Below are 20035 nucleotides of genomic sequence, written 5' to 3'. Positions count from 1 at the left end.
GCCTACTGAGCAACATCGAGGCCCATAGGTCCCTCGGAGGCCCTCCGTGTCTGCCGAGGGATGGGCAACACACTGCACGTTACTTCAGGAGAGCTACATTTCTAGAGCACTCGAACAGCATCAGAACCACATTTCTAGGCAGTCCAACATGCCCTGGTAGTCTTCGACATTGCCCCCGTTAGAGCTGCCATGAGAAAACACTCTGCTTCGAATTCTTAGAGGACCTCCTACCTGAAGTCTCTCTACTCAAGGAGAAAGTCAGCATCCTACCATGCGGTGTCGCTCACGGGACACTCAACGTGAAGACTTGCCTCGAGGTAAGGCCCTGAATTGCTCTGCAGAAGCGGAGGCGTGCAGCAGTTTCCATGAGGCCGCAGGCGCTCCTCTGCAGCCTTTGAACGCCAGTACGCTTTTCGGGACACCTAGGTGCCTCGCCTGGAAACCCTATGCCCTGCAAGAACACGGAGTACCCCCAGGCTCCCCGGGCCCTACTAAACAACATCCAGGCCGGTAGGCCTTCGGACTCACACTGTGTATGCCGAGTGAGGGGCAAAACAGTACACTCTTTCCTGGGACAGCTTGATTCCCCCAGCACTACCACAGGTTCACGAGCACGGTTCTAGCAGGTTCCAACATGCCGTGGAAGTCGCACTCATTCCCTACTCTGAGCTGCACTGAAAAAAACACTAGGCTTCGCCTTCCAACCAGGACCTCCTACCTGAAGTCACGCTGCCTCCAGGAGAAAGTCGGCTTGCGTTCCTATTGCCACTAAAGCACAGTTTTTCCTGTAGCACTGCAGGCTTCTGAAGAGGCACGGGCCCAGAGGCCTAGCTAGGGCGCGCCTTGGTTGAGGCCGTTCACTACATGCAGAACACCCTGCCTCGAGAAGCTGATTCGGGGAAGGACGAAGTGTGTGCTCTGTGTCTCTTTTGACTGCTCAGAAACCACAGGGAGGTATGCTGCGTGTGCCCATGGAAATGGGGGCGCGACGGTACTAGCCTTGCTTTTTCATTTGCAAAGCCCCGTTCACGCTCCCTTGAAGCGCCCTGAAATGCTCTGCTGTTGTCAGGCCTCTGGCCGCTGTAGGCATGGGTCTGGGAAGGAAATGAGCTTTCTCTGGCTACACAGGGTGCTTCCATGGCCGGGGTGGGGCTCATCTTGCCATGCTCTGGAGCTAAAGGGAATCTCAACGTGAGTCCTTGCCTCGAGGTAAGGCCCTGAGTAGCCATGCAGGAAGGGAGGCATGCAGCTCTCTCCGTGAGCTCGTAGTCGCTGTTCTGCTTTATTTGAAAGAAGGTAGCATTTGAGAACTCCTAGGCCCCTCGGGTGAGCATCATTTTCGTTCCAAGATCACTGAGTACCTCCACACCGCTGTGGGCCTACTGAGCAACATCGAGGCCCATAGGTCCCTCGGAGGCCCTCCGTGTCTGCCGAGGGATGGGCAACACACTGCACTCTTTCTTGGGACTTCTTGATTTACCCAGCACTCGCACAGGATCACGAGCCCCGTTCTAGCAAGGTCCAACATGCCGTGGAAGTCACACTCTTTCCCTAGTCTGAGCTGCACTGAGAGAAACCCTCGGCTTCGCCTTCCATCCTGGACCTCGTACCTGAAGTCACCCTGCCTCCCGGAGAAAGGCGGAGTGCTTGCCTATTGCAACTGAAGCACAGTTTTTCCTGTAGCACTGCAGGCTTCTGAAGAGGCACGGGCCCAGAGGCCTAGCTAGGGCGTGCCTTGGCTGAGGCCGTTCACTAGATGCAGAACACCCTGCCTCGAGAAGTTGATTCAGGGAAGGAACCAGTGTGTGCTCTGTGTCTCTTTTGACTGCTCAGAAACCACAGGGAGGTATGCTGCGTGTGCCCATGGAAATGGGGGCGCGATGGTACTAGCCTTGCTTTTCCATTTGCAAAGCTCCACGCGTGCTGCCTTGAAGCTCCCTGAAATGCTCTGCTGTTGACTGGCCTCTGGCCGCTGTAGGCATGGGTCTGGGAAGAAAATGAGCTTTCTCTGGCTACACAGGGTGCTTCCATGGCCGGAGTGGGGCTCATCTTGCCATGCTCTGGAGCTAAAGGGAATCTCAACGTGAGTCCTTGCCTCGAGGTAAGGCCCTGAGTAGCCATGCAGAACGGGAGGCATGCAGCTCTCTCCATGAGCTCTTAGTCGCTGTTCTGCTTTATTTGAAAGAAGGTAGCCTTGGAGAACTCCTAGGCCCCTCGGGTGAGCATCCTTTTCGTTCCAAGATCACTGAGTACCTCCACACCCCTGTGGGCCTACTGAGCAACATCGAGGCCCATAGGTCCCTCGGAGGCCCTCCGTGTCTGCCGAGGGATGGGCAACACACTGCACGTTACTTCAGGAGAGCTACATTTCTAGAGCACTCGAACAGCATCAGAACCACATTTCTAGGCAGTCCAACATGCCCTGGTAGTCTTCGACATTGCCCCCGTTAGAGCTGCCATGAGAAAACACTCTGCTTCGAATTCTTAGAGGACCTCCTACCTGAAGTCTCTCTACTCAAGGAGAAAGTCAGCATCCTACCATGCGGTGTCGCTCACGGGACACTCAACGTGAAGACTTGCCTCGAGGTAAGGCCCTGAATTGCTCTGCAGAAGCGGAGGCGTGCAGCAGTTTCCATGAGGCCGCAGGCGCTCCTCTGCAGCCTTTGAACGCCAGTACGCTTTTCGGGACACCTAGGTGCCTCGCCTGGAAACCCTATGCCCTGCAAGAACACGGAGTACCCCCAGGCTCCCCGGGCCCTACTAAACAACATCCAGGCCGGTAGGCCTTCGGACTCACACTGTGTATGCCGAGTGAGGGGCAAAACAGTACACTCTTTCCTGGGACAGCTTGATTCCCCCAGCACTACCACAGGTTCACGAGCACGGTTCTAGCAGGTTCCAACATGCCGTGGAAGTCGCACTCATTCCCTACTCTGAGCTGCACTGAAAAAAACACTAGGCTTCGCCTTCCAACCAGGACCTCCTACCTGAAGTCACGCTGCCTCCAGGAGAAAGTCGGCTTGCGTTCCTATTGCCACTAAAGCACAGTTTTTCCTGTAGCACTGCAGGCTTCTGAAGAGGCACGGGCCCAGAGGCCTAGCTAGGGCGCGCCTTGGTTGAGGCCGTTCACTACATGCAGAACACCCTGCCTCGAGAAGCTGATTCGGGGAAGGACGAAGTGTGTGCTCTGTGTCTCTTTTGACTGCTCAGAAACCACAGGGAGGTATGCTGCGTGTGCCCATGGAAATGGGGGCGCGACGGTACTAGCCTTGCTTTTTCATTTGCAAAGCCCCGTTCACGCTCCCTTGAAGCGCCCTGAAATGCTCTGCTGTTGTCAGGCCTCTGGCCGCTGTAGGCATGGGTCTGGGAAGGAAATGAGCTTTCTCTGGCTACACAGGGTGCTTCCATGGCCGGGGTGGGGCTCATCTTGCCATGCTCTGGAGCTAAAGGGAATCTCAACGTGAGTCCTTGCCTCGAGGTAAGGCCCTGAGTAGCCATGCAGGAAGGGAGGCATGCAGCTCTCTCCGTGAGCTCGTAGTCGCTGTTCTGCTTTATTTGAAAGAAGGTAGCATTTGAGAACTCCTAGGCCCCTCGGGTGAGCATCATTTTCGTTCCAAGATCACTGAGTACCTCCACACCGCTGTGGGCCTACTGAGCAACATCGAGGCCCATAGGTCCCTCGGAGGCCCTCCGTGTCTGCCGAGGGATGGGCAACACACTGCACTCTTTCTTGGGACTTCTTGATTTACCCAGCACTCGCACAGGATCACGAGCCCCGTTCTAGCAAGGTCCAACATGCCGTGGAAGTCACACTCTTTCCCTAGTCTGAGCTGCACTGAGAGAAACCCTCGGCTTCGCCTTCCATCCTGGACCTCGTACCTGAAGTCACCCTGCCTCCCGGAGAAAGGCGGAGTGCTTGCCTATTGCAACTGAAGCACAGTTTTTCCTGTAGCACTGCAGGCTTCTGAAGAGGCACGGGCCCAGAGGCCTAGCTAGGGCGTGCCTTGGCTGAGGCCGTTCACTAGATGCAGAACACCCTGCCTCGAGAAGTTGATTCAGGGAAGGAACCAGTGTGTGCTCTGTGTCTCTTTTGACTGCTCAGAAACCACAGGGAGGTATGCTGCGTGTGCCCATGGAAATGGGGGCGCGATGGTACTAGCCTTGCTTTTCCATTTGCAAAGCTCCACGCGTGCTGCCTTGAAGCTCCCTGAAATGCTCTGCTGTTGACTGGCCTCTGGCCGCTGTAGGCATGGGTCTGGGAAGAAAATGAGCTTTCTCTGGCTACACAGGGTGCTTCCATGGCCGGAGTGGGGCTCATCTTGCCATGCTCTGGAGCTAAAGGGAATCTCAACGTGAGTCCTTGCCTCGAGGTAAGGCCCTGAGTAGCCATGCAGAACGGGAGGCATGCAGCTCTCTCCATGAGCTCTTAGTCGCTGTTCTGCTTTATTTGAAAGAAGGTAGCCTTGGAGAACTCCTAGGCCCCTCGGGTGAGCATCCTTTTCGTTCCAAGATCACTGAGTACCTCCACACCGCTGTGGGCCTACTGAGCAACATCGAGGCCCATAGGTCCCTCGGAGGCCCTCCGTGTCTGCCGAGGGATGGGCAACACACTGCACGTTACTTCAGGAGAGCTACATTTCTAGAGCACTCGAACAGCATCAGAACCACATTTCTAGGCAGTCCAACATGCCCTGGAAGTCTTCGACATTGCCCCCGTTAGAGCTGCCATGAGAAAACACTCTGCTTCGAATTCTTAGAGGACCTCCTACCTGAAGTCTCTCTACTCAAGGAGAAAGTCAGCATCCTACCATGCGGTGTCGCTCACGGGACACTCAACGTGAAGACTTGCCTCGAGGTAAGGCCCTGAATTGCTCTGCAGAAGCGGAGGCGTGCAGCAGTTTCCATGAGGCCGCAGGCGCTCCTCTGCAGCCTTTGAACGCCAGTACGCTTTTCGGGACACCTAGGTGCCTCGCCTGGAAACCCTATGCCCTGCAAGAACACGGAGTACCCCCAGGCTCCCCGGGCCCTACTAAACAACATCCAGGCCGGTAGGCCTTCGGACTCACACTGTGTATGCCGAGTGAGGGGCAAAACAGTACACTCTTTCCTGGGACAGCTTGATTCCCCCAGCACTACCACAGGTTCACGAGCACGGTTCTAGCAGGTTCCAACATGCCGTGGAAGTCGCACTCATTCCCTACTCTGAGCTGCACTGAAAAAAACACTAGGCTTCGCCTTCCAACCAGGACCTCCTACCTGAAGTCACGCTGCCTCCAGGAGAAAGTCGGCTTGCGTTCCTATTGCCACTAAAGCACAGTTTTTCCTGTAGCACTGCAGGCTTCTGAAGAGGCACGGGCCCAGAGGCCTAGCTAGGGCGCGCCTTGGTAGAGGCCGTTCACTACATGCAGAACACCCTGCCTCGAGAAGCTGATTCGGGGAAGGACGAAGTGTGTGCTCTGTGTCTCTTTTGACTGCTCAGAAACCACAGGGAGGTATGCTGCGTGTGCCCATGGAAATGGGGGCGCGACGGTACTAGCCTTGCTTTTTCATTTGCAAAGCCCCGTTCACGCTCCCTTGAAGCGCCCTGAAATGCTCTGCTGTTGTCAGGCCTCTGGCCGCTGTAGGCATGGGTCTGGGAAGGAAATGAGCTTTCTCTGGCTACACAGGGTGCTTCCATGGCCGGGGTGGGGCTCATCTTGCCATGCTCTGGAGCTAAAGGGAATCTCAACGTGAGTCCTTGCCTCGAGGTAAGGCCCTGAGTAGCCATGCAGGAAGGGAGGCATGCAGCTCTCTCCGTGAGCTCGTAGTCGCTGTTCTGCTTTATTTGAAAGAAGGTAGCATTTGAGAACTCCTAGGCCCCTCGGGTGAGCATCATTTTCGTTCCAAGATCACTGAGTACCTCCACACCGCTGTGGGCCTACTGAGCAACATCGAGGCCCATAGGTCCCTCGGAGGCCCTCCGTGTCTGCCGAGGGATGGGCAACACACTGCACTCTTTCTTGGGACTTCTTGATTTACCCAGCACTCGCACAGGATCACGAGCCCCGTTCTAGCAAGGTCCAACATGCCGTGGAAGTCACACTCTTTCCCTAGTCTGAGCTGCACTGAGAGAAACCCTCGGCTTCGCCTTCCATCCTGGACCTCGTACCTGAAGTCACCCTGCCTCCCGGAGAAAGGCGGAGTGCTTGCCTATTGCAACTGAAGCACAGTTTTTCCTGTAGCACTGCAGGCTTCTGAAGAGGCACGGGCCCAGAGGCCTAGCTAGGGCGTGCCTTGGCTGAGGCCGTTCACTAGATGCAGAACACCCTGCCTCGAGAAGTTGATTCAGGGAAGGAACCAGTGTGTGCTCTGTGTCTCTTTTGACTGCTCAGAAACCACAGGGAGGTATGCTGCGTGTGCCCATGGAAATGGGGGCGCGATGGTACTAGCCTTGCTTTTCCATTTGCAAAGCTCCACGCGTGCTGCCTTGAAGCTCCCTGAAATGCTCTGCTGTTGACTGGCCTCTGGCCGCTGTAGGCATGGGTCTGGGAAGAAAATGAGCTTTCTCTGGCTACACAGGGTGCTTCCATGGCCGGAGTGGGGCTCATCTTGCCATGCTCTGGAGCTAAAGGGAATCTCAACGTGAGTCCTTGCCTCGAGGTAAGGCCCTGAGTAGCCATGCAGAACGGGAGGCATGCAGCTCTCTCCATGAGCTCTTAGTCGCTGTTCTGCTTTATTTGAAAGAAGGTAGCCTTGGAGAACTCCTAGGCCCCTCGGGTGAGCATCCTTTTCGTTCCAAGATCACTGAGTACCTCCACACCCCTGTGGGCCTACTGAGCAACATCGAGGCCCATAGGTCCCTCGGAGGCCCTCCGTGTCTGCCGAGGGATGGGCAACACACTGCACGTTACTTCAGGAGAGCTACATTTCTAGAGCACTCGAACAGCATCAGAACCACATTTCTAGGCAGTCCAACATGCCCTGGTAGTCTTCGACATTGCCCCCGTTAGAGCTGCCATGAGAAAACACTCTGCTTCGAATTCTTAGAGGACCTCCTACCTGAAGTCTCTCTACTCAAGGAGAAAGTCAGCATCCTACCATGCGGTGTCGCTCACGGGACACTCAACGTGAAGACTTGCCTCGAGGTAAGGCCCTGAATTGCTCTGCAGAAGCGGAGGCGTGCAGCAGTTTCCATGAGGCCGCAGGCGCTCCTCTGCAGCCTTTGAACGCCAGTACGCTTTTCGGGACACCTAGGTGCCTCGCCTGGAAACCCTATGCCCTGCAAGAACACGGAGTACCCCCAGGCTCCCCGGGCCCTACTAAACAACATCCAGGCCGGTAGGCCTTCGGACTCACACTGTGTATGCCGAGTGAGGGGCAAAACAGTACACTCTTTCCTGGGACAGCTTGATTCCCCCAGCACTACCACAGGTTCACGAGCACGGTTCTAGCAGGTTCCAACATGCCGTGGAAGTCGCACTCATTCCCTACTCTGAGCTGCACTGAAAAAAACACTAGGCTTCGCCTTCCAACCAGGACCTCCTACCTGAAGTCACGCTGCCTCCAGGAGAAAGTCGGCTTGCGTTCCTATTGCCACTAAAGCACAGTTTTTCCTGTAGCACTGCAGGCTTCTGAAGAGGCACGGGCCCAGAGGCCTAGCTAGGGCGCGCCTTGGTTGAGGCCGTTCACTACATGCAGAACACCCTGCCTCGAGAAGCTGATTCGGGGAAGGACGAAGTGTGTGCTCTGTGTCTCTTTTGACTGCTCAGAAACCACAGGGAGGTATGCTGCGTGTGCCCATGGAAATGGGGGCGCGACGGTACTAGCCTTGCTTTTTCATTTGCAAAGCCCCGTTCACGCTCCCTTGAAGCGCCCTGAAATGCTCTGCTGTTGTCAGGCCTCTGGCCGCTGTAGGCATGGGTCTGGGAAGGAAATGAGCTTTCTCTGGCTACACAGGGTGCTTCCATGGCCGGGGTGGGGCTCATCTTGCCATGCTCTGGAGCTAAAGGGAATCTCAACGTGAGTCCTTGCCTCGAGGTAAGGCCCTGAGTAGCCATGCAGGAAGGGAGGCATGCAGCTCTCTCCGTGAGCTCGTAGTCGCTGTTCTGCTTTATTTGAAAGAAGGTAGCATTTGAGAACTCCTAGGCCCCTCGGGTGAGCATCATTTTCGTTCCAAGATCACTGAGTACCTCCACACCGCTGTGGGCCTACTGAGCAACATCGAGGCCCATAGGTCCCTCGGAGGCCCTCCGTGTCTGCCGAGGGATGGGCAACACACTGCACTCTTTCTTGGGACTTCTTGATTTACCCAGCACTCGCACAGGATCACGAGCCCCGTTCTAGCAAGGTCCAACATGCCGTGGAAGTCACACTCTTTCCCTAGTCTGAGCTGCACTGAGAGAAACCCTCGGCTTCGCCTTCCATCCTGGACCTCGTACCTGAAGTCACCCTGCCTCCCGGAGAAAGGCGGAGTGCTTGCCTATTGCAACTGAAGCACAGTTTTTCCTGTAGCACTGCAGGCTTCTGAAGAGGCACGGGCCCAGAGGCCTAGCTAGGGCGTGCCTTGGCTGAGGCCGTTCACTAGATGCAGAACACCCTGCCTCGAGAAGTTGATTCAGGGAAGGAACCAGTGTGTGCTCTGTGTCTCTTTTGACTGCTCAGAAACCACAGGGAGGTATGCTGCGTGTGCCCATGGAAATGGGGGCGCGATGGTACTAGCCTTGCTTTTCCATTTGCAAAGCTCCACGCGTGCTGCCTTGAAGCTCCCTGAAATGCTCTGCTGTTGACTGGCCTCTGGCCGCTGTAGGCATGGGTCTGGGAAGAAAATGAGCTTTCTCTGGCTACACAGGGTGCTTCCATGGCCGGAGTGGGGCTCATCTTGCCATGCTCTGGAGCTAAAGGGAATCTCAACGTGAGTCCTTGCCTCGAGGTAAGGCCCTGAGTAGCCATGCAGAACGGGAGGCATGCAGCTCTCTCCATGAGCTCTTAGTCGCTGTTCTGCTTTATTTGAAAGAAGGTAGCCTTGGAGAACTCCTAGGCCCCTCGGGTGAGCATCCTTTTCGTTCCAAGATCACTGAGTACCTCCACACCCCTGTGGGCCTACTGAGCAACATCGAGGCCCATAGGTCCCTCGGAGGCCCTCCGTGTCTGCCGAGGGATGGGCAACACACTGCACGTTACTTCAGGAGAGCTACATTTCTAGAGCACTCGAACAGCATCAGAACCACATTTCTAGGCAGTCCAACATGCCCTGGTAGTCTTCGACATTGCCCCCGTTAGAGCTGCCATGAGAAAACACTCTGCTTCGAATTCTTAGAGGACCTCCTACCTGAAGTCTCTCTACTCAAGGAGAAAGTCAGCATCCTACCATGCGGTGTCGCTCACGGGACACTCAACGTGAAGACTTGCCTCGAGGTAAGGCCCTGAATTGCTCTGCAGAAGCGGAGGCGTGCAGCAGTTTCCATGAGGCCGCAGGCGCTCCTCTGCAGCCTTTGAACGCCAGTACGCTTTTCGGGACACCTAGGTGCCTCGCCTGGAAACCCTATGCCCTGCAAGAACACGGAGTACCCCCAGGCTCCCCGGGCCCTACTAAACAACATCCAGGCCGGTAGGCCTTCGGACTCACACTGTGTATGCCGAGTGAGGGGCAAAACAGTACACTCTTTCCTGGGACAGCTTGATTCCCCCAGCACTACCACAGGTTCACGAGCACGGTTCTAGCAGGTTCCAACATGCCGTGGAAGTCGCACTCATTCCCTACTCTGAGCTGCACTGAAAAAAACACTAGGCTTCGCCTTCCAACCAGGACCTCCTACCTGAAGTCACGCTGCCTCCAGGAGAAAGTCGGCTTGCGTTCCTATTGCCACTAAAGCACAGTTTTTCCTGTAGCACTGCAGGCTTCTGAAGAGGCACGGGCCCAGAGGCCTAGCTAGGGCGCGCCTTGGTTGAGGCCGTTCACTACATGCAGAACACCCTGCCTCGAGAAGCTGATTCGGGGAAGGACGAAGTGTGTGCTCTGTGTCTCTTTTGACTGCTCAGAAACCACAGGGAGGTATGCTGCGTGTGCCCATGGAAATGGGGGCGCGACGGTACTAGCCTTGCTTTTTCATTTGCAAAGCCCCGTTCACGCTCCCTTGAAGCGCCCTGAAATGCTCTGCTGTTGTCAGGCCTCTGGCCGCTGTAGGCATGGGTCTGGGAAGGAAATGAGCTTTCTCTGGCTACACAGGGTGCTTCCATGGCCGGGGTGGGGCTCATCTTGCCATGCTCTGGAGCTAAAGGGAATCTCAACGTGAGTCCTTGCCTCGAGGTAAGGCCCTGAGTAGCCATGCAGGAAGGGAGGCATGCAGCTCTCTCCGTGAGCTCGTAGTCGCTGTTCTGCTTTATTTGAAAGAAGGTAGCATTTGAGAACTCCTAGGCCCCTCGGGTGAGCATCATTTTCGTTCCAAGATCACTGAGTACCTCCACACCGCTGTGGGCCTACTGAGCAACATCGAGGCCCATAGGTCCCTCGGAGGCCCTCCGTGTCTGCCGAGGGATGGGCAACACACTGCACTCTTTCTTGGGACTTCTTGATTTACCCAGCACTCGCACAGGATCACGAGCCCCGTTCTAGCAAGGTCCAACATGCCGTGGAAGTCACACTCTTTCCCTAGTCTGAGCTGCACTGAGAGAAACCCTCGGCTTCGCCTTCCATCCTGGACCTCGTACCTGAAGTCACCCTGCCTCCCGGAGAAAGGCGGAGTGCTTGCCTATTGCAACTGAAGCACAGTTTTTCCTGTAGCACTGCAGGCTTCTGAAGAGGCACGGGCCCAGAGGCCTAGCTAGGGCGTGCCTTGGCTGAGGCCGTTCACTAGATGCAGAACACCCTGCCTCGAGAAGTTGATTCAGGGAAGGAACCAGTGTGTGCTCTGTGTCTCTTTTGACTGCTCAGAAACCACAGGGAGGTATGCTGCGTGTGCCCATGGAAATGGGGGCGCGATGGTACTAGCCTTGCTTTTCCATTTGCAAAGCTCCACGCGTGCTGCCTTGAAGCTCCCTGAAATGCTCTGCTGTTGACTGGCCTCTGGCCGCTGTAGGCATGGGTCTGGGAAGAAAATGAGCTTTCTCTGGCTACACAGGGTGCTTCCATGGCCGGAGTGGGGCTCATCTTGCCATGCTCTGGAGCTAAAGGGAATCTCAACGTGAGTCCTTGCCTCGAGGTAAGGCCCTGAGTAGCCATGCAGAACGGGAGGCATGCAGCTCTCTCCATGAGCTCTTAGTCGCTGTTCTGCTTTATTTGAAAGAAGGTAGCCTTGGAGAACTCCTAGGCCCCTCGGGTGAGCATCCTTTTCGTTCCAAGATCACTGAGTACCTCCACACCGCTGTGGGCCTACTGAGCAACATCGAGGCCCATAGGTCCCTCGGAGGCCCTCCGTGTCTGCCGAGGGATGGGCAACACACTGCACGTTACTTCAGGAGAGCTACATTTCTAGAGCACTCGAACAGCATCAGAACCACATTTCTAGGCAGTCCAACATGCCCTGGAAGTCTTCGACATTGCCCCCGTTAGAGCTGCCATGAGAAAACACTCTGCTTCGAATTCTTAGAGGACCTCCTACCTGAAGTCTCTCTACTCAAGGAGAAAGTCAGCATCCTACCATGCGGTGTCGCTCACGGGACACTCAACGTGAAGACTTGCCTCGAGGTAAGGCCCTGAATTGCTCTGCAGAAGCGGAGGCGTGCAGCAGTTTCCATGAGGCCGCAGGCGCTCCTCTGCAGCCTTTGAACGCCAGTACGCTTTTCGGGACACCTAGGTGCCTCGCCTGGAAACCCTATGCCCTGCAAGAACACGGAGTACCCCCAGGCTCCCCGGGCCCTACTAAACAACATCCAGGCCGGTAGGCCTTCGGACTCACACTGTGTATGCCGAGTGAGGGGCAAAACAGTACACTCTTTCCTGGGACAGCTTGATTCCCCCAGCACTACCACAGGTTCACGAGCACGGTTCTAGCAGGTTCCAACATGCCGTGGAAGTCGCACTCATTCCCTACTCTGAGCTGCACTGAAAAAAACACTAGGCTTCGCCTTCCAACCAGGACCTCCTACCTGAAGTCACGCTGCCTCCAGGAGAAAGTCGGCTTGCGTTCCTATTGCCACTAAAGCACAGTTTTTCCTGTAGCACTGCAGGCTTCTGAAGAGGCACGGGCCCAGAGGCCTAGCTAGGGCGCGCCTTGGTTGAGGCCGTTCACTACATGCAGAACACCCTGCCTCGAGAAGCTGATTCGGGGAAGGACGAAGTGTGTGCTCTGTGTCTCTTTTGACTGCTCAGAAACCACAGGGAGGTATGCTGCGTGTGCCCATGGAAATGGGGGCACGACGGTACTAGCCTTGCTTTTTCATTTGCAAAGCCCCGTTCACGCTCCCTTGAAGCGCCCTGAAATGCTCTGCTGTTGTCAGGCCTCTGGCCGCTGTAGGCATGGGTCTGGGAAGGAAATGAGCTTTCTCTGGCTACACAGGGTGCTTCCATGGCCGGGGTGGGGCTCATCTTGCCATGCTCTGGAGCTAAAGGGAATCTCAACGTGAGTCCTTGCCTCGAGGTAAGGCCCTGAGTAGCCATGCAGGAAGGGAGGCATGCAGCTCTCTCCGTGAGCTCGTAGTCGCTGTTCTGCTTTATTTGAAAGAAGGTAGCATTTGAGAACTCCTAGGCCCCTCGGGTGAGCATCATTTTCGTTCCAAGATCACTGAGTACCTCCACACCGCTGTGGGCCTACTGAGCAACATCGAGGCCCATAGGTCCCTCGGAGGCCCTCCGTGTCTGCCGAGGGATGGGCAACACACTGCACTCTTTCTTGGGACTTCTTGATTTACCCAGCACTCGCACAGGATCACGAGCCCCGTTCTAGCAAGGTCCAACATGCCGTGGAAGTCACACTCTTTCCCTAGTCTGAGCTGCACTGAGAGAAACCCTCGGCTTCGCCTTCCATCCTGGACCTCGTACCTGAAGTCACCCTGCCTCCCGGAGAAAGGCGGAGTGCTTGCCTATTGCAACTGAAGCACAGTTTTTCCTGTAGCACTGCAGGCTTCTGAAGAGGCACGGGCCCAGAGGCCTAGCTAGGGCGTGCCTTGGCTGAGGCCGTTCACTAGATGCAGAACACCCTGCCTCGAGAAGTTGATTCAGGGAAGGAACCAGTGTGTGCTCTGTGTCTCTTTTGACTGCTCAGAAACCACAGGGAGGTATGCTGCGTGTGCCCATGGAAATGGGGGCGCGATGGTACTAGCCTTGCTTTTCCATTTGCAAAGCTCCACGCGTGCTGCCTTGAAGCTCCCTGAAATGCTCTGCTGTTGACTGGCCTCTGGCCGCTGTAGGCATGGGTCTGGGAAGAAAATGAGCTTTCTCTGGCTACACAGGGTGCTTCCATGGCCGGAGTGGGGCTCATCTTGCCATGCTCTGGAGCTAAAGGGAATCTCAACGTGAGTCCTTGCCTCGAGGTAAGGCCCTGAGTAGCCATGCAGAACGGGAGGCATGCAGCTCTCTCCATGAGCTCTTAGTCGCTGTTCTGCTTTATTTGAAAGAAGGTAGCCTTGGAGAACTCCTAGGCCCCTCGGGTGAGCATCCTTTTCGTTCCAAGATCACTGAGTACCTCCACACCGCTGTGGGCCTACTGAGCAACATCGAGGCCCATAGGTCCCTCGGAGGCCCTCCGTGTCTGCCGAGGGATGGGCAACACACTGCACGTTACTTCAGGAGAGCTACATTTCTAGAGCACTCGAACAGCATCAGAACCACATTTCTAGGCAGTCCAACATGCCCTGGAAGTCTTCGACATTGCCCCCGTTAGAGCTGCCATGAGAAAACACTCTGCTTCGAATTCTTAGAGGACCTCCTACCTGAAGTCTCTCTACTCAAGGAGAAAGTCAGCATCCTACCATGCGGTGTCGCTCACGGGACACTCAACGTGAAGACTTGCCTCGAGGTAAGGCCCTGAATTGCTCTGCAGAAGCGGAGGCGTGCAGCAGTTTCCATGAGGCCGCAGGCGCTCCTCTGCAGCCTTTGAACGCCAGTACGCTTTTCGGGACACCTAGGTGCCTCGCCTGGAAACCCTATGCCCTGCAAGAACACGGAGTACCCCCAGGCTCCCCGGGCCCTACTAAACAACATCCAGGCCGGTAGGCCTTCGGACTCACACTGTGTATGCCGAGTGAGGGGCAAAACAGTACACTCTTTCCTGGGACAGCTTGATTCCCCCAGCACTACCACAGGTTCACGAGCACGGTTCTAGCAGGTTCCAACATGCCGTGGAAGTCGCACTCATTCCCTACTCTGAGCTGCACTGAAAAAAACACTAGGCTTCGCCTTCCAACCAGGACCTCCTACCTGAAGTCACGCTGCCTCCAGGAGAAAGTCGGCTTGCGTTCCTATTGCCACTAAAGCACAGTTTTTCCTGTAGCACTGCAGGCTTCTGAAGAGGCACGGGCCCAGAGGCCTAGCTAGGGCGCGCCTTGGTAGAGGCCGTTCACTACATGCAGAACACCCTGCCTCGAGAAGCTGATTCGGGGAAGGACGAAGTGTGTGCTCTGTGTCTCTTTTGACTGCTCAGAAACCACAGGGAGGTATGCTGCGTGTGCCCATGGAAATGGGGGCGCGACGGTACTAGCCTTGCTTTTTCATTTGCAAAGCCCCGTTCACGCTCCCTTGAAGCGCCCTGAAATGCTCTGCTGTTGTCAGGCCTCTGGCCGCTGTAGGCATGGGTCTGGGAAGGAAATGAGCTTTCTCTGGCTACACAGGGTGCTTCCATGGCCGGGGTGGGGCTCATCTTGCCATGCTCTGGAGCTAAAGGGAATCTCAACGTGAGTCCTTGCCTCGAGGTAAGGCCCTGAGTAGCCATGCAGGAAGGGAGGCATGCAGCTCTCTCCGTGAGCTCGTAGTCGCTGTTCTGCTTTATTTGAAAGAAGGTAGCATTTGAGAACTCCTAGGCCCCTCGGGTGAGCATCATTTTCGTTCCAAGATCACTGAGTACCTCCACACCGCTGTGGGCCTACTGAGCAACATCGAGGCCCATAGGTCCCTCGGAGGCCCTCCGTGTCTGCCGAGGGATGGGCAACACACTGCACTCTTTCTTGGGACTTCTTGATTTACCCAGCACTCGCACAGGATCACGAGCCCCGTTCTAGCAAGGTCCAACATGCCGTGGAAGTCACACTCTTTCCCTAGTCTGAGCTGCACTGAGAGAAACCCTCGGCTTCGCCTTCCATCCTGGACCTCGTACCTGAAGTCACCCTGCCTCCCGGAGAAAGGCGGAGTGCTTGCCTATTGCAACTGAAGCACAGTTTTTCCTGTAGCACTGCAGGCTTCTGAAGAGGCACGGGCCCAGAGGCCTAGCTAGGGCGTGCCTTGGCTGAGGCCGTTCACTAGATGCAGAACACCCTGCCTCGAGAAGTTGATTCAGGGAAGGAACCAGTGTGTGCTCTGTGTCTCTTTTGACTGCTCAGAAACCACAGGGAGGTATGCTGCGTGTGCCCATGGAAATGGGGGCGCGATGGTACTAGCCTTGCTTTTCCATTTGCAAAGCTCCACGCGTGCTGCCTTGAAGCTCCCTGAAATGCTCTGCTGTTGACTGGCCTCTGGCCGCTGTAGGCATGGGTCTGGGAAGAAAATGAGCTTTCTCTGGCTACACAGGGTGCTTCCATGGCCGGAGTGGGGCTCATCTTGCCATGCTCTGGAGCTAAAGGGAATCTCAACGTGAGTCCTTGCCTCGAGGTAAGGCCCTGAGTAGCCATGCAGAACGGGAGGCATGCAGCTCTCTCCATGAGCTCTTAGTCGCTGTTCTGCTTTATTTGAAAGAAGGTAGCCTTGGAGAACTCCTAGGCCCCTCGGGTGAGCATCCTTTTCGTTCCAAGATCACTGAGTACCTCCACACCGCTGTGGGCCTACTGAGCAACATCGAGGCCCATAGGTCCCTCGGAGGCCCTCCGTGTCTGCCGAGGGATGGGCAACACACTGCACGTTACTTCAGGAGAGCTACATTTCTAGAGCACTCGAACAGCATCAGAACCACATTTCTAGGCAGTCCAACATGCCCTGGAAGTCTTCGACATTGCCCCCGTTAGAGCTGCCATGAGAAAACACTCTGCTTCGAATTCTTAGAGGACCTCCTACCTGAAGTCTCTCTACTCAAGGAGAAAGTCAGCATCCTACCATGCGGTGTCGCTCACGGGACACTCAACGTGAAGACTTGCCTCGAGGTAAGGCCCTGAATTGCTCTGCAGAAGCGGAGGCGTGCAGCAGTTTCCATGAGGCCGCAGGCGCTCCTCTGCAGCCTTTGAACGCCAGTACGCTTTTCGGGACACCTAGGTGCCTCGCCTGGAAACCCTATGCCCTGCAAGAACACGGAGTACCCCCAGGCTCCCCGGGCCCTACTAAACAACATCCAGGCCGGTAGGCCTTCGGACTCACACTGTGTATGCCGAGTGAGGGGCAAAACAGTACACTCTTTCCTGGGACAGCTTGATTCCCCCAGCACTACCACAGGTTCACGAGCACGGTTCTAGCAGGTTCCAACATGCCGTGGAAGTCGCACTCATTCCCTACTCTGAGCTGCACTGAAAAAAACACTAGGCTTCGCCTTCCAACCAGGACCTCCTACCTGAAGTCACGCTGCCTCCAGGAGAAAGTCGGCTTGCGTTCCTATTGCCACTAAAGCACAGTTTTTCCTGTAGCACTGCAGGCTTCTGAAGAGGCATGGGCCCAGAGGCCTAGCTAGGGCGCGCCTTGGTTGAGGCCGTTCACTACATGCAGAACACCCTGCCTCGAGAAGCTGATTCGGGGAAGGACGAAGTGTGTGCTCTGTGTCTCTTTTGACTGCTCAGAAACCACAGGGAGGTATGCTGCGTGTGCCCATGGAAATGGGGGCGCGACGGTACTAGCCTTGCTTTTTCATTTGCAAAGCCCCGTTCACGCTCCCTTGAAGCGCCCTGAAATGCTCTGCTGTTGTCAGGCCTCTGGCCGCTGTAGGCATGGGTCTGGGAAGGAAATGAGCTTTCTCTGGCTACACAGGGTGCTTCCATGGCCGGGGTGGGGCTCATCTTGCCATGCTCTGGAGCTAAAGGGAATCTCAACGTGAGTCCTTGCCTCGAGGTAAGGCCCTGAGTAGCCATGCAGGAAGGGAGGCATGCAGCTCTCTCCGTGAGCTCGTAGTCGCTGTTCTGCTTTATTTGAAAGAAGGTAGCATTTGAGAACTCCTAGGCCCCTCGGGTGAGCATCATTTTCGTTCCAAGATCACTGAGTACCTCCACACCGCTGTGGGCCTACTGAGCAACATCGAGGCCCATAGGTCCCTCGGAGGCCCTCCGTGTCTGCCGAGGGATGGGCAACACACTGCACTCTTTCTTGGGACTTCTTGATTTACCCAGCACTCGCACAGGATCACGAGCCCCGTTCTAGCAAGGTCCAACATGCCGTGGAAGTCACACTCTTTCCCTAGTCTGAGCTGCACTGAGAGAAACCCTCGGCTTCGCCTTCCATCCTGGACCTCGTACCTGAAGTCACCCTGCCTCCCGGAGAAAGGCGGAGTGCTTGCCTATTGCAACTGAAGCACAGTTTTTCCTGTAGCACTGCAGGCTTCTGAAGAGGCACGGGCCCAGAGGCCTAGCTAGGGCGTGCCTTGGCTGAGGCCGTTCACTAGATGCAGAACACCCTGCCTCGAGAAGTTGATTCAGGGAAGGAACCAGTGTGTGCTCTGTGTCTCTTTTGACTGCTCAGAAACCACAGGGAGGTATGCTGCGTGTGCCCATGGAAATGGGGGCGCGATGGTACTAGCCTTGCTTTTCCATTTGCAAAGCTCCACGCGTGCTGCCTTGAAGCTCCCTGAAATGCTCTGCTGTTGACTGGCCTCTGGCCGCTGTAGGCATGGGTCTGGGAAGAAAATGAGCTTTCTCTGGCTACACAGGGTGCTTCCATGGCCGGAGTGGGGCTCATCTTGCCATGCTCTGGAGCTAAAGGGAATCTCAACGTGAGTCCTTGCCTCGAGGTAAGGCCCTGAGTAGCCATGCAGAACGGGAGGCATGCAGCTCTCTCCATGAGCTCTTAGTCGCTGTTCTGCTTTATTTGAAAGAAGGTAGCCTTGGAGAACTCCTAGGCCCCTCGGGTGAGCATCCTTTTCGTTCCAAGATCACTGAGTACCTCCACACCGCTGTGGGCCTACTGAGCAACATCGAGGCCCATAGGTCCCTCGGAGGCCCTCCGTGTCTGCCGAGGGATGGGCAACACACTGCACGTTACTTCAGGAGAGCTACATTTCTAGAGCACTCGAACAGCATCAGAACCACATTTCTAGGCAGTCCAACATGCCCTGGAAGTCTTCGACATTGCCCCCGTTAGAGCTGCCATGAGAAAACACTCTGCTTCGAATTCTTAGAGGACCTCCTACCTGAAGTCTCTCTACTCAAGGAGAAAGTCAGCATCCTACCATGCGGTGTCGCTCACGGGACACTCAACGTGAAGACTTGCCTCGAGGTAAGGCCCTGAATTGCTCTGCAGAAGCGGAGGCGTGCAGCAGTTTCCATGAGGCCGCAGGCGCTCCTCTGCAGCCTTTGAACGCCAGTACGCTTTTCGGGACACCTAGGTGCCTCGCCTGGAAACCCTATGCCCTGCAAGAACACGGAGTACCCCCAGGCTCCCCGGGCCCTACTAAACAACATCCAGGCCGGTAGGCCTTCGGACTCACACTGTGTATGCCGAGTGAGGGGCAAAACAGTACACTCTTTCCTGGGACAGCTTGATTCCCCCAGCACTACCACAGGTTCACGAGCACGGTTCTAGCAGGTTCCAACATGCCGTGGAAGTCGCACTCATTCCCTACTCTGAGCTGCACTGAAAAAAACACTAGGCTTCGCCTTCCAACCAGGACCTCCTACCTGAAGTCACGCTGCCTCCAGGAGAAAGTCGGCTTGCGTTCCTATTGCCACTAAAGCACAGTTTTTCCTGTAGCACTGCAGGCTTCTGAAGAGGCATGGGCCCAGAGGCCTAGCTAGGGCGCGCCTTGGTTGAGGCCGTTCACTACATGCAGAACACCCTGCCTCGAGAAGCTGATTCGGGGAAGGACGAAGTGTGTGCTCTGTGTCTCTTTTGACTGCTCAGAAACCACAGGGAGGTATGCTGCGTGTGCCCATGGAAATGGGGGCGCGACGGTACTAGCCTTGCTTTTTCATTTGCAAAGCCCCGTTCACGCTCCCTTGAAGCGCCCTGAAATGCTCTGCTGTTGTCAGGCCTCTGGCCGCTGTAGGCATGGGTCTGGGAAGGAAATGAGCTTTCTCTGGCTACACAGGGTGCTTCCATGGCCGGGGTGGGGCTCATCTTGCCATGCTCTGGAGCTAAAGGGAATCTCAACGTGAGTCCTTGCCTCGAGGTAAGGCCCTGAGTAGCCATGCAGGAAGGGAGGCATGCAGCTCTCTCCGTGAGCTCGTAGTCGCTGTTCTGCTTTATTTGAAAGAAGGTAGCATTTGAGAACTCCTAGGCCCCTCGGGTGAGCATCATTTTCGTTCCAAGATCACTGAGTACCTCCACACCGCTGTGGGCCTACTGAGCAACATCGAGGCCCATAGGTCCCTCGGAGGCCCTCCGTGTCTGCCGAGGGATGGGCAACACACTGCACTCTTTCTTGGGACTTCTTGATTTACCCAGCACTCGCACAGGATCACGAGCCCCGTTCTAGCAAGGTCCAACATGCCGTGGAAGTCACACTCTTTCCCTAGTCTGAGCTGCACTGAGAGAAACCCTCGGCTTCGCCTTCCATCCTGGACCTCGTACCTGAAGTCACCCTGCCTCCCGGAGAAAGGCGGAGTGCTTGCCTATTGCAACTGAAGCACAGTTTTTCCTGTAGCACTGCAGGCTTCTGAAGAGGCACGGGCCCAGAGGCCTAGCTAGGGCGTGCCTTGGCTGAGGCCGTTCACTAGATGCAGAACACCCTGCCTCGAGAAGTTGATTCAGGGAAGGAACCAGTGTGTGCTCTGTGTCTCTTTTGACTGCTCAGAAACCACAGGGAGGTATGCTGCGTGTGCCCATGGAAATGGGGGCGCGATG

The sequence above is a fragment of the Eubalaena glacialis genome, chromosome 12, assembly GCF_028564815.1.
Source record: "Eubalaena glacialis isolate mEubGla1 chromosome 12, mEubGla1.1.hap2.+ XY, whole genome shotgun sequence".
NCBI lineage: Eukaryota > Metazoa > Chordata > Mammalia > Artiodactyla > Balaenidae > Eubalaena > Eubalaena glacialis.
The sequence above is the reverse complement of the archived record's forward strand: the minus strand, read 5'-3'. Positions refer to the sequence as shown.